Here is a 13,928-nt window from a genome sequence, read left to right on the forward strand (position 1 = left end):
GGAGCACTTCTCCTATAAGGAAAGGCTGAGAGAGTTGGGGTTGCTCAGCCTGGAAAAGAAAAGGCTCTGAGAGGCCTTATATATTTATCTTATAAGAAAGATAAGGAATCTTATCTGCCCGATCCCTGCAGACATTCAAGGCCAGGTTGGACGGGACTCTGAGCAACCTGACTGTTCCTGCCCCTGGCAGGGCCTTTAAGGGTCCTTTCCAACCCAAACCACCCTGTGACTCCATGAAATCACGCTAGAAGAAAGGCTGTAAGCACCACACCATACTGTGCTCTGTCCATCCTTTACTCGCACCTGCTCACCTGCTCCACAGCATGTGGTCGAGATGGTTTAGGAAAAATAACTACTCGCTACACCACCGTTCCCCACAGCCATAAATAACCAGCAGCGAGGACGGAGCCGACAGGACTCAGGGGGAGGGACAAAAAAGAAAAAAAAAAAATCCTAGCTAGCAGAGGATGGTTTCGATCCATCGACCTCTGGGTTATGGGCCCAGCACGCTTCCGCTGCGCCACTCTGCTGCTGCTGGTAAGGAAGTGTCCCGCTCGCGGTTATAATCGTCTCCCTCACAGGCGCTTCCTCCCCGTTTCCACGGCCTCGGGATCCTCGCTCCAGCCCCGCGTGCTGCGGAGACACACGAAATACACCAGGAGCAATGGCCATAAACTAAACTACAACATGAGGAAGAGCTTCTTTACGCTGAGGGTGGCAGAGCCCTGGAACAGGAGCCCAGGGAGGTCGTGGAGTCTCCTCTGTGGATGCACTCCTGGGTCACCTGCCTGGACTGGCGGCGATCCCCCAGAGGTCCCTTCCAACCCGAACGATTCTGTGAAATAGCAACAAATGGCTTCAACTACCAGCGTATCGCCGCAGGTGATCTATATGAACTAATTTAGCCACAAACCACAGATATATCACCACGGAAAACTGTACCATTACCCTCGGCGCAGAGCACACCGCCGCCCCGAACTCCGCCGCAGGTTATGAAGGAGGGAAGACGCGTGAGGAGCCCCCGGTGCCGCCCCGCCCCAGAGGGCTTTGCGCTTATTTGCATACAGAGGGGGTTTTTGCATAAATTGGGGCGCTGGATTTAGGCTCTGTTTTCCCAATTCCCACCTCCTCCCGCCCCTCCCGACCTGAGGTATGGTCGGGGGGCCGTGTTACAGTTACACCAGCGGCACCACCGGCTCGTCCCACCCTACCCGGGGTCACCCTGACCTTGCGGAGTGCGAATTCCCGTGGTATAAATACCGGCGGGGCCGAAGCAGCAATCGTGCTCGCTTCGGCAGCACATATACTAAAATTGGAACGATACAGAGAAGATTAGCATGGCCCCTGCGCAAGGATGACACGCAAATTCGTGAAGCGTTCCATATTTTTTTTCGCCCCTCACCCAGCCTTCCGACTCTGGAATAACCCCAGGGGAGGCCTTATCGGTCTCGACAACTCCCTGGAAGGAGGTTGGAGCCAGGCGGGGGTCGGTCACCTCTCTCAGGCAACTAGCAATAGGACAAGAGGACACAGCCTTAAGTGATACAAGGGGAGGTTTAGGTTGAACATCAGGAAGAATTTATTCACGGAAAGGGTGATTAAACATTGGAATGGGCTGCCAAGGAGGTGGTGGAGTCACCATCCCTGGAAGTGTTTAAGGAAATGACTGGACACGGCACTTAGTGCCATGATCTAGTTGACATGGTGGTGTTGGACTTGATGATCTCAGAGGTCTTTTCCAACCTAACTGACTCTGTCATTCTGTGACAACTCCCCCGGGCACCCCAACAGCTCCCAGGACCCCAGAGACACAGCACACAGTGGGTCCCTCACTGCTTCCACACTGCTCCCATGCCAAGGTGCCCGCTGGCTCTGCAGGCACAAGGCTGAGCAGTGGGAGCTGGGAGGGTGTCAGACCTGGCCCAGCTCCTCCTGGCACTGCACAGGGCATGTTCTCCTCAGGCTGACCCAGAACCTCAGGGCTGTACCCAGGCTGGGTCCAGAGGTTTTCCTCAGCCCATGCACTGACTGCAATACCAAATTCACTAAGGTTCACTTACCAAATTCACATGGTTGCTACAGAGAATTGACTCATAAATGAGAAACTGCCACGAGCTTTATGGCCCTCCAGGGATTTGCCTCAGGACTCAGATTACTGTGCTGCCACTGGCAAGTACCTTTCTGTATTTTATCTTCTCCTTATTATCCCTTGCCTTCTCTGGACACAGCCCAGTGCAGGTTCTGGCACTGCAGAGCTCTCCTGAGTGCTGCATGACACACATGTCAATGAAGGGCATTCTCTATTTCTCACTATTTCCTTCTTGTCTCCCCAAAATGCTTTTATTTTCATGCAGGTTGTCTTAAGCAAAGCCAACCATCTCGCTGGCTTGAATCCTTCAGCAGGAGTTCAGTGTAGTTCAACCACGTAATCTCTGCTCAGATACAGAAACAGCTGGAATTCCTGCAGGTCCTGTAATTCACCTTCTTTCTTCACACTGTGGGGTCCCGCTCTGTGGGATTCAGTGCTGGCTACCAAAAGAACAGGGGAAGATCTGGCAAAACCAGCAGCACTGAAGGTACAGGTAGAGTCCAGAGACACCAGGGGCCAAACAACTCGAGTTCCTTTGTCTAGAGGGTGTGTGTAGGAGAGCACTGAATCGATACGGATCCTGTCTCTTAAAGAACCTGCAGCTATTGTAAGAAAAGGGAGAGTTATTTTTAGAAGGCCTTTTATGAAGAGGCAGTGCCTTTTGTGGCTTTGGCATTGGGAATTTTGTTTCTATTCAGCCTGAATCCTGTGATGGGGTGAGCAAAGCTAAAAACGAGGTGGATGCTTTTCGAAAGGGAAAGCAGAACAGAGGCAGATGGTGAGGGGGAGAAAGTAAAAATAGGAAACATGAAACAAATATATTGTCAGAGATGCCGTTTTTCTCTAGTGAAAATGTATTTGCTTATTGGTTTGTTTGACTGTTCAACTTTTTTTTTTTTTACTGTATATTTTCTGCATTGAAAGCTTTATTTTATGTTAGGTACCATACAGCATAACAGAGTTGCTTTTTAATATAAAAATTATTAATTCTTTGCAGATATGATGATAACTCTGATGAGAGACTCAAGCTTTGAAGCTGATGTGAAAGAATTTAAATGTGATAAATCATCCCCAGCAGTGATCAATAAATGTAAGGAGTCCTACTTTGGTATTACTTTGTTTATATGGATCAGGGTGGAATGAGAATGCAGGTCTTGCTAAACTTCATTTTTCTTAAAATCTCTTGGAATAAAACAGTTCCTGTGCTGCATCATGAAGACCCAAATGACTGTGAGGTCGCTTTGGAAATGAGCTGTTTGAAAGCTGAGTGACAATTTATCTTTTATAATCTGTCCTTAACAAATTAGTGTGTTCTAAAAGTTCATTAAGAACTTTAACCCGAGCAAAGACTCTTGTTGGAATGAATTCTGTTGTGATAAACCTTGTGGTTTGCAGCTTTATTCTCATTTCTATTATTAAACAGTTGCCATTGATTCTGTTTCAGGTTAGAAAGAGACTGATTAAAGCTATAAAAGATGAGAGTTGGTCTTTGGGGGGGGTTATTAATGTCACTGCTGTGCTGTGTTTTTTAATGGGGTGTCAGTATTCCACTGGAACATGGAAATATGTGACTTTGTGCCAGTGTCATAAACCCCTTTTTGTCTAGAAATAACATTTTTGCAACAAATGGCTGAAAAAGCAAAGGGAAGACTCCCTGCAGGTGGAGATTACGAAGCCCAAAATATTAAGAGGTGACTGAAAGGGGTTCAGTGCATGGAGTGCAAGTCTTCCCACTCCTGCTTAATGTAATGGTTTGGATTCACCCTCTTGTCTTCAAAGTCTTTAAATAACAGATAACTGGAACCTGGGAGAACATCCCAGTTAAAGGACTGAGCTTCCCAGGCATTCTGGGAACAGGCTACTTGGCTGGATCAGCTTGCTCTCTGGGTTTTATTCTGTTGCACAGATAAATTAATTACTATATGAAGAAATTTGCATTGGCATTTCCAGGGAGCAGTTTCTCAATCTCATCTCACAAATACTTACAAAACAGGAGACAAATGGGGTATTTAAACACATTTCTGGTTCTGGGTTCACTGATGGCTCTTGCAGCAACACAGGGTATTTTATATTGAAAATGATGCTTCAGGAGGCAGAAAGCTTCTGGAGTTTGTGAGGTACATTACTGCCATGCTTAGAGCTGGTAGCTAAGTTTGGGAGCTCAAAGATGAGATGTTTGCTCTGGAAACTAATGAAGCAACAGTAAAATATTCATCAGCAGAAAGGTGGTAGCACAGCCAGGATTTTCAGCTGACGGAAGAGGAAAGAGTGAGTCGAAGTAATGCAGCAGCAAGACTGCTATTTAAACCTCTATGAATATATAGAAACATATATAAACTATATAAACCTCTGGAATTCCTTCCTGTGTGGCTGCAGTTGGGACTGGGAGGAGGCAGCTTCTGCACCTGGTGCCCTCAGTTCCATTTCTGTGCCTTGCTGTGGAAAACAAACCTCAACCTTTGCTGAGCTGGGGCTCTTGGCTCTGGAATTCCATTCCTGAGCAGCAGCTGATCTCTAACACACAATTCCTTGCACCAGGAATGCTGCTGTTTAAAGGACCTGAGTAACACCCACCAGGGGCAAAGACCTTGCTGATGGGGCAGGCAAGTGGTAAAACCAACGTTAATGTAACATTGGTGGGACAATATTTAATATAAATATTGGTGTGTCACACAGCCAGGATCAGCTGAAGCAGCAGAAATTAACACTGGCTGGCAAATCTTAACGGGAAGAACATAAAAAACCCCACAAATATGGCAAATATGTATTAACTTAAAGGATTTGATATTTTTTTTATTATGTATTAATTCATTTTTGAGAACACAGGCATGGATTTGTTTTTAAATCCTGTTTTTAATTTTACTAGCAGGCATAACAACAGTAGATTGCTTAACTTAGTTGGCATAAGAGGTGAGTTGCTGCATAAATGCTTTTGTTTCCAAATTACTTGGTAGAAATAAATGTTGTCTGTACCCTCTTGCTTCTCCCAGCAGCTTTGTGATTTCAAGACAAACAGGAACTTAAAGCACACAACAGCTTCTGGTGGTTCACACAGTTCTGTTATTTGGAATCTGAATCTATTTATACAGACAATAACTATATTTGTGAAGGCAATCAGAAGAGATAAGTATGAAAAGCCTCTTAACAGTCCTGTTTATTTGGAAACAGTCCCAGTAAGTATTTTACAGAAATAATGGCAAATTAAAAGGAATTATATTTAAATGAAAGAGTGAAGTGCAAGGTATTATCTTAATATACATATATCACTGAAAATTCGAGCTATTTTGAGAGAACTTGTAATTATGCCACAATAATCCTTTAAAACTTACTTCTCTATTAACTCACACAGTAAAATGTGCCATGAAAATCTCCTCACGTGCTGTAGCTCTAAATGAAAAAAAGACTGAAATAGATTTCAGGACGTGATGGCTTTTTTCTTCTTCACTTCTTTATTTTCAAGTTATGTAAATGTTGGACAACAAACAAAACCCGAAAGTGTTTTGGTTATTCAGCCCATTCAGCAGATTGAAATAAATGTTTCTATCAGCCTTCAGTCACGTCCCAGTTCTTGAGCCAACTTGTTACTGTGATTCTACCAAAACCAACAGTAGAAATGAAAAAAAAAAATAAATTGGTACATACGACTTTCCCTCTCTTGTTTATATAAAATTATCCATAAATATTGCCAGCTATTGGTCTGCATTTTTATTTCTTTATTTAAAAATGCACTATGTGTCAGCTGGTGCAATGCAGCCTGTGTGCAGGTCACTGTTGTAACACACTGTGCCAGCAGGGAGTCCAAGTGTACGCTGCATTTCCTTTCTCTTTGTGTCACCGATTTAGTATTTTAACAGGTAACTCACACATCAAACATTTTTTTGCTCTTCAGGGGACGATTCCAATTTTGTCTCTGACGTGGCCTTTAAGAAGGTAAGATAACACAGTATTTTGGGAACTCCTGCTGCGAATCGTTGCTTGGGGAAACTTCAATTTTATTTTTTTTTTTTATTATTGTGTATAACACGTTTACTTCAGTTCGATATCAAATGAATATTCAAAAAATACATATTGCGTTACCTCTTCCTCTGAGCTCCAGCGATTTGTAGAGAGCAGTTTTTACCTGCGCACCGCTGACCGCTCCCTCAGCAGACGTGACCGTAGTTACGGCCCTGTTTTGACATTAAAAAAAAAAACAAAAAACCCTTTTAAACCGTTTTCCTTAAACCCGGAGGGTCGGACCCGCCCCGCCCTCACGTGATTTTCGCGCCATCAGCGCGCGCCGCCGCCGGTCACGTGTCCCCCCGGTGGTCACGTGCCCCGTGTTTACCTCGGTCGGCACCGCGGCGGGTGAGGGACCGACCCCGGGGGAAGCGTGTGAGGGGGCGGCGGGGGCGGGAGGGGCTGAGGGCTCGGGGGACGGCGCCGGGGAAGGACTTGTCCCCTCTCGGGGGAGTTGTGAGGGGGGACTGTTCCCCCTTGGGCGGCGTGAGGGGCTCTGTGTGAGGGACCTTTTTCCCCCTCAGGGGCAGCTGCGTGAGGGGCTTTTCCACACCCTCAGGGGCGGCTGTGTGAGTGGCTTTCCCCCCTCAGGGGCGGCTGTGTGAGGAGCTCTTGTGCCCTTCCCTGGCGCGGCGGCGTTAGGGTTTCGTCCCCGCCTCAGGGGCGGCTGTGTGAGGGACCTTTTTCTTCCTCAGGGGCAGCTGAGTGAGGGGCTTTTCCACACCCTCAGGGGCGACTGTGTGAGGGGCTTTTCTCCCCTCAGGGGCGACTGTGTGAGGGGCTTTTCTCCCCTCCGAGGCGGCTGTGTGAGGGACCTTTTTCCTCCTCAGGGGCGGCTGTGTGAGGGACCTTTTTCCTCCTCAGGGGCGGCTGTGTGAGGGACCTTTTCCTTTCTCAAGGGTGGTTGTGTGAGGGGCTTTTCCCCACCCTCAGGGGCAGCTGTGTGAGGGGCTTTTCTCCCCGCTCAGGGGTTGCTGTGTGAAGGGCTCTTCTCCCCCTCATCAGAGGTGTAGTCGTCAGAGGCCTTTCCCTCCCCTCAGGGGCAAGTGTGTGAGGGGTTTTCTGCCCCCCTCAGGTGTTTGACATCCAAGGAGCCAAAGGCACGTGGCCATCACCACTGTGGTGGCTCAGAACGCTGAGGTACCCATTGCTCTGAGCTGCCATTCACTGAAGCCCCTCCTTTATTTCCAGGCTCACCATGTCCCTGCCAGCAAAGAGGTGTGGAAGGCCCCCGGTGTTGTCCTTCCTGGAAAAGAAAAAGAGAAAGCAAAGTCTTGATAGAAGAAGGGGCAAAACGAGGATTTATGTGGGAAATCACATTGAGCGATGGCTGACCCTTAAGGAGAAGCTGGATTTCAGGAACGATGCAGAAGTTGCAGGGTTTTTGTTGGATTTGTGGGTATATTGCCACAACACTCCTCTGTTTGCTAATACTGAGTAAATAGTGCTGGGTGTTGATACCGATTGTGTGTTTCCTTTCTTAGGTATGACAGCTATGACCTATTGTCCAAAGCCTCGCTCTGTCCCCTCCCTGAGGGTGTCAGGAGGATCACTGTGAAGGAAGAAAGAGCTTTGTCAGACAGCACATCTTTAATAGCAGCAGATGGAACGTGAGTTCTGTCCTCTCTTTACGTGGGAAGGGTGGATGAAATGTTTTTCTTGGTACTACTTGAAAGACTGCTGCTGATATTTAAAAATAATGGGGTGAAAGTTATATCTATAAAAGGAAAGTGTAATGAATTAAAATTGAAGATTTGGATATCTTTTGCCAAAGAGCTTCTGTCTCTTTTGTTGTTTGTATTGTTGAGCACATGACACTGGTGTAGATGAAACGGAGATGGAAACTTCTTTTTTGCCAAAGAAGTGTTTCAGTCAACCATCTGGGTTGTATTTGCAGGTATGACAATGAGGAGCAGCTGCCTAAAGAATCTGCTTGTTCTGGGCTGGGAGATGTGAGAGTTGTGACTGTGAAGGAGGAGCAAGAGACACCCCAGGACTGTGTGTTGGCACGGGCAGATGACACGTTAGTGACACTCTGGTCCTTTGCATGTTTTGCATTCGAAAGTATTTTGATTTTATTATCACATTTAATTTTGTTTATTAGAAGTTCATGTCATTCATGCTCTGATTCATTATCTAAAAACGTCTCGGTGCATAATAGATGGTCCAGTTCTTCTGAGGCAAAAATCTGAGGGATTTTGGAAAAGTTGTAAGAGTACACACAGCAAAAATATTTGTTCAGTGACTGCCTTCCCTAATTGTAGACAAGGTCCTGAGTGAACAAGGAAAGAGCCAGTGCTTTACATGTATCCTCCTCAGCAGTTGGATATTTACAGAAGTACAATGTCCAGGCAAGTGCAGCTGCATGTGCTTTAACCTTTCTCAGAAGAAAAATGTTTCACTGTTGTCTGAGTGTTGTTACACACTAAGTGATGTGTTAAACTATCTAAAAATAGTGCTGTGCTCAGCGAGGCCACCCCACCATCGGCTGCTGGTCTGTGTTACTGCAGAGTCTCCAGTAACTGAGGCATTCCCACTGAGATCAGAGGAGCCTCCAATAGGTATGCTTGTCCATTACTCTTTGTTTAGGTTTTGATTAGCCACAACAGTGTTACTGAATAATTGTAATTTCATCCATGTCTTAGTTGTCTGACCTCTATAAAACTGTATTTTCTGATGTGTGCAGGGGGACACAGAGGCCGTAGGACATTGCACTGGCATTGCATGATGTGTCCAAACCCCTGGCTAAGATGGTGAAGTATGTCAAGTACCATGTTTGTCTGTCACCTTCCATTGTGGCCTTGCCTGTGACTTTGCTAATTCTTCTTACTTTTGATTTTAGTAGGTGAACAACCTGAGGTTCTGAAAGCAGTTCTGTGGCACAGAAGAATTCTTGGAAGCTAGGGCAGGAGAAAACAAATACCAGTGCTGATGAAGCTGACAAATTCAAGTACATTCTTCAAAACAGCATTTTTCACTGGCAATGTAATTTTAGTTTGGAGTGCAGCAATAATTGAATTCCTGCCACTGATTTGATACAGGTGAGACAGAGGGTTTGTGTTAATTGATTGCTTGTTTTAGCCTTCTGAGATGTGAGAAATATTGTGAAAGGTGGTTTGGTGTGAGAAAAACTTTCAGTTACCCTAAAAGGTGAGGTAATGAGGCTTTGGAACAGTCTCATGTCTTTGTGAAGATGCTACATCAGTCTGAGTACATGAAATGCTGGAGAAATGATTAGACACATGTGCAGTGGTAATTCTGTAAAGCTAAAGAACAACAGCTGTCTAAGGATGGGGAGATTCAAAGATAAGAGCAAACATCCTGGGACACACTGTGTAATTCCAGGGAATGTTTACCTTCCAGGAGTAGTTGTATGACCTCACTAGGAGGAAAATGGTTTATGTTTCAGTGTCTGAACATCACATCACTGGTGTTTGGTTGGGTTTGGTTTTCATTCCCAGTAGAGCAGTGAGGAAGAGTGAGGGTGTCACTGAGGCTCTCACTGGCTGTGGGATGTCCCCACAGGGTCAAGGGGTTTGCTCAAAGTCATTTTGGTAGCTGAGCTTGGGTCTTAAAAGTAAGGCCAAACTCAGTTGCTGACTCAGTATTTTAGAAATCTGGGCAAAATTCTTAATTGCTGCAGAAAATAGTGAGGAGTTTTCTTCAGAAAGGAACAGTGGTTATGTTAATGTCTATCTTTATTTTCTTCTTGTTTTTAAAGGTGTGGTGCTGCACTTCCTATTGAAGGGAGGCACTGAAGGCAGGTATTTCCTGCCCTCCAGGCACTTGGGTGTCATATTTTCCTGTTGCTGTTACTGTTTTGGGCTTTGCCAAAGGTGGTGTTTCAGTCTGTGCTGCCTACAAGGGCCAGGAAAAGCACAAGGTCTTGTTGTAGGTGCTTCATTAGCACATTCTGAGTTAATAGTCATAAAGCAGCTGTTGTATTCTTCTTACCATCAAATCTGGTTTTAGGCTGGCTAAACACTGTTAAGGAACTGGACACATCAAAGGCAATGGAGCAAGAACATTTGAACTCAGCTTTATCAGTGGTTTAATGTTTGGTTTCTCTCCTGGTTTTGGAGTCTTGCCCACTGACACTGGCTCTCAGCAGTTGCTGTTGTTGTGGAGGAACAGTGAGGGGGTCGATTGCAGTGACTTGAGGATTCTTGCCAGGTAAAAGGGTACAGCTTTCTGAGTTCTGCCTGTTGTGAAGAGTCAGGGTGTTGAACAAGAGGAAGGAAAGAAAGTACAGAAATCTGCTTTAAAGGTGCATTAGCAGAGCAAAGCCAAAGGAAGGGTTACTGACCAAAGTCCAGTAAGGTTCCTGAAGACATTCAGTTATTTTCTAAGGCTTCTTCTGTTACTAACTTTCAGCTTTAACATTTGGATTGTTAACCAAGCTAGTTTAAAATTCTTTTTCTGTAATGTATAAAACTGTCAAAGCAGGTATTAAACAATTTTTTTATTGTTTAATGTGTCTTACTTACTCTAATATTGAAGAGTGATGAGTCAAAGTAGTTGAACAGGGTTTGTTTTTTTTTTTTTTTGAAGAAGCTTTGGAGAATTTGAGATTCTTTTACTGTTGGAGTATTTGAATGATAGGGATTCAAAAATTCCTTTACTTGTATCTGCATTAATGAGACAGATTTTCCTGATAGAACTGCCCAGAACAGGGGGTTGAAATGAGATGATCTCTAAGGTCTCTTCCAACCCAAACCATTCTGTGGTTCTATCAACTGACTTTCCTGAGATTTGCTTATGGACTGTATCTTTTCTGGCCTTGATTCAGTAAAAAATGAAGCAGAATAGAAATACAAAATAATCACTCAGAACTGTCACAGCAGTTTGATGAGGAAGATTGAAACTTGTAGGATGAGTGGGTGTCAGTCAGTAGTAAATGTTGAGCTGGGAAGCCACAGCTTTAAAGGGAGGCTTCAGCTTCACGTTGGCTCTCCTAAAGTGTAATTCCTTGGAAAGCAAATAAACAATCTTGAGGGAAAGTGCAGCAAGCTGTTGATGCTGGAGACTTACCATACCTTGACAGTGACATGAACAACTGAGGAGTTTCTTAGCAAGCAGGAAAGGAAAACTTAGATTTCATTTCAAAGAAATAGGAGGGGGAACCTGATAAAAAATAACCTGCTTAGCAGGACAACTTCCTGTGCTCTCCCAATAAATTGATTTTCTGATGCATTGTTTTGACTAGTAGCAATTTTTAACTGAACTAAAAGATTCTGCATGTACTGGTGTTGGTCTTTAGTGTTCATAGTTGGTTTTTAATTTAAAAAAGAAAAAGGAAAAGATTAAAAAACCTAAACCCAAGCACCTCCTGCCCCTGGCAAACCACAGTCTGTGGTTATTTCTCTGATGTGACTTGGAAGTGAATGTGGAACATGGCTCTACCTTACAGTGAATTGAGTGGTTAGTCTAAGACAATTAAATAATTTCCTTTATTGTCATGCTAAATGTTGATCTGTATTTCACTGTAGTGAAACCTCTGTTGCTGCATCATAAAAACGTAAGATGATGGTCTGTTTATATGTATTGTACATCCAAAAGCACAAATGGAAGTACTGTTGTATTTTCTGTTATTTCCAAGTTAGAAGATCATATTAGGGGAGTGCACCTGCCTAGACAGACTTAGAGAACCAATGTGAACACATTTCATGTTTAGGTATTTGAATGTCAGATTGTAACTGGTTCTCATTGTGTTACTTTTCAGGGTGAGCAGCAAGAAGAAAATCGAGCTCTTGCATAACAATACTGGGGCAGTTTTTTGGTCTGTTTTGATTTTTGCTGTGAGGGTATTGTGAACTGTAAGTTGTATGAAACTCCATGTTATGTGTAGAACAGCACATTAAACTTAATTCCCTGAAGTTTTCCCGTGTTAATGTTAATAAAGTGTGTGGAGTGGATTATTTCCCCTGGGAGAGTCTGAGGGGCAACAAGGAAGGACAAGTCAAAATGCTCATGGTCTTGCTCAAACTTAGCCAGAATTCAGTAACTTTCTGTAGGTTGTATTAATGACTAAGTTCTTCACATTTTGTTTAAAACTCAAAAGGTTTAAGACAGAAACAGTGTTCTGGTGGCAGTGCTTCCATCTGAAAGTGTTTCTTGGAATGCTTTTTCTTAGGGAACAAATTTAACATGTTCCATGTCTTGGAAGGTGTTTGTGCAGTTTATTAATTATACCCTTAAGTAAAAATACTGGACTATAGAGTGTGTTGTGTTGGTGCCTTCAAAAAAAGGAGTAATTGAGATCAGCTATGGAGTAATTTATCTAAATATATTTTGTTACTGAATAATTTGATCTCTTGCTTTAGTTTTTGCTTTTGATACCACAAAAGCTGACATATGAGCTGATATATGACACCTCTTAATTATTTTCTTCTCTAACAGAGATGAAATAAGTGTGGAGTACTTTCAGTAACTGAAGTTCAACAGAATAGTGTTGGCAGTTCTGAATTTGTTTTGTGCTTACCAGGTATGAGTAATCCTGGAAGGTTTCTAACTGAGAACCTGAGGTTAGTACGACTCTATTCAGTGTGTGTTTGTCACAAGGACAGAAACTTCCAGTCTTCTGATTATAATGGTTTTTTTTCTTCAACCACACACTTGCAAAAGCATTCAGGTCTTGATCTTACAGTATTCAAACCAGCTGGGTTTTCCCATCATCTTACACTAGAACAGCCTCTCTCTGGGGAGAAATTCCCCTAATTAGGTCATTACACTCCACATTCAGGTTTTTTAAATGAGCTACTTCACTGGCTGTAAGAAACAGTTGCTCTGAAATATTATCTCGGTGCTTTTGAAATGCCCAAATTCATTGTTGTCTTATGAACAACAGATCTTTTGCCAAATGTTGCACAGACAGCTCTTTAAAAAAAAAAAAAATTAAGAAGGTGATTTTTTGAAGCTTTCTCAGAATGAAAATGCCACTTCCTTTGTGTTTGTGTTCTCCCTTTGCTCTGTGCCTTAGCAATTTTTCCTTGGCTACCAAACATTCATTCACGTGAGTAACTCTGGCTCACAGGAAAAGTGACACTTGTGTCTTTCAGTGCTCTCAGATTTTTGGTTGTGAGAAGGGGAAAGGACTCAGCCTTCAGTTATGTTTTCAGCTGCAGGGAGGAGCTCTGCCCTTCTGGGGCACGTGGGCACCGTATTCTTGGCTTGTTCAGCCTCCTCCTTGTGCCTCTTTAAATGCACACTGCACATGTGTGTGTTATTGAACAACTTACTGTTATGGAGGTAGATTAATACTGCAAATGTGTGATGTGCTGAGGGGCACTTGCTACATAAATTACTGGTAGAATGATTATTCTGGTTCACAGGACATGAATATAGTACAATTCAGCCCTTACTAATGCTTCCCCCAGATCTCCCACTGGACTGGCACTTCATGCTGAAGGACAATCAAGAGATAGCAGACTCTTTAAAACTCCCTTTTGTGATGTTATAATGTGATGGATGATATATTTGGGTTGCTATATCAACATATGCTTTAGAATACCTGACTTCTGTAGAGCAGAATATTATCCTTAGTGTTTTCCAGTGAAGTTTGCAGAATGGTGAATGGAAATGGTTCTGATTCTGCCAAGAATATGACAAGAACAACAGCTCTGCTTTTGTCAGAGTGAGGTTTTCTGCACCTGTGGGTCCGTGGGAATTGTGGAACTTGACTATGTTCAAATGGCAGAACTAAATCTAAAGGAATTATTTACACTCCTGTTCCAATGATAAATCAAAAATGTACATGTAGGAGAGTTACTCTGAGCAACATAGTAAGTTTGTTCTTGGCAATACTGAGTACTTAGGGCAGAAAAATAAAATATGAAAACGA

General features: G+C 43.6%; 2 long non-coding RNA genes and 2 other non-coding genes across 10 annotated transcripts; 2 read left to right on the forward strand and 2 right to left on the reverse strand.

Annotated features, from left to right (window-relative positions):
- Nucleotides 1–458: 458 nt before the first annotated feature.
- Nucleotides 459–530, reverse strand: TRNAM-CAU. Its single transcript has one exon. It is a non-coding gene; the product is annotated as a tRNA-Met (tRNA).
- Nucleotides 531–1,282: 752 nt separating this feature from the next.
- On the forward strand, nt 1,283–1,389 carry LOC113957020. Its single transcript, XR_003531051.1, has one exon. It is a non-coding gene; the product is annotated as a U6 spliceosomal RNA (small nuclear RNA).
- Nucleotides 1,390–5,502: 4,113 nt separating this feature from the next.
- LOC113956992 lies at nt 5,503–6,337 on the reverse strand. Its single transcript, XR_003531042.1, has 2 exons — nt 6,167–6,337; nt 5,503–5,673 (listed from the first exon to the last, which is right to left on the reverse strand). It is a non-coding gene; the product is annotated as an uncharacterized LOC113956992 (long non-coding RNA).
- A 21-nt stretch (nt 6,338–6,358) lies between these two features.
- Nucleotides 6,359–11,964, forward strand: LOC113956989. 7 transcript variants are annotated; one of them, XR_003531035.1, is made up of 8 exons: nt 6,359–6,436; nt 7,280–7,483; nt 7,573–7,698; nt 7,986–8,111; nt 8,193–8,649; nt 8,775–8,846; nt 8,931–9,129; nt 11,811–11,964. It is a non-coding gene; the product is annotated as an uncharacterized LOC113956989 (long non-coding RNA). The 7 variants fall into 7 exon arrangements; XR_003531036.1 differs by having other exon boundaries at nt 8,250–8,649; XR_003531034.1 differs by having other exon boundaries at nt 7,280–7,487; nt 7,986–8,649.
- Nucleotides 11,965–13,928: the final 1,964 nt, after the last annotated feature.

This window comes from Corapipo altera, unplaced genomic scaffold (genome assembly GCF_003945725.1).
Source record: "Corapipo altera isolate COAL_440 unplaced genomic scaffold, ASM394572v1 122, whole genome shotgun sequence".
Lineage (NCBI taxonomy): Eukaryota > Metazoa > Chordata > Aves > Passeriformes > Pipridae > Corapipo > Corapipo altera.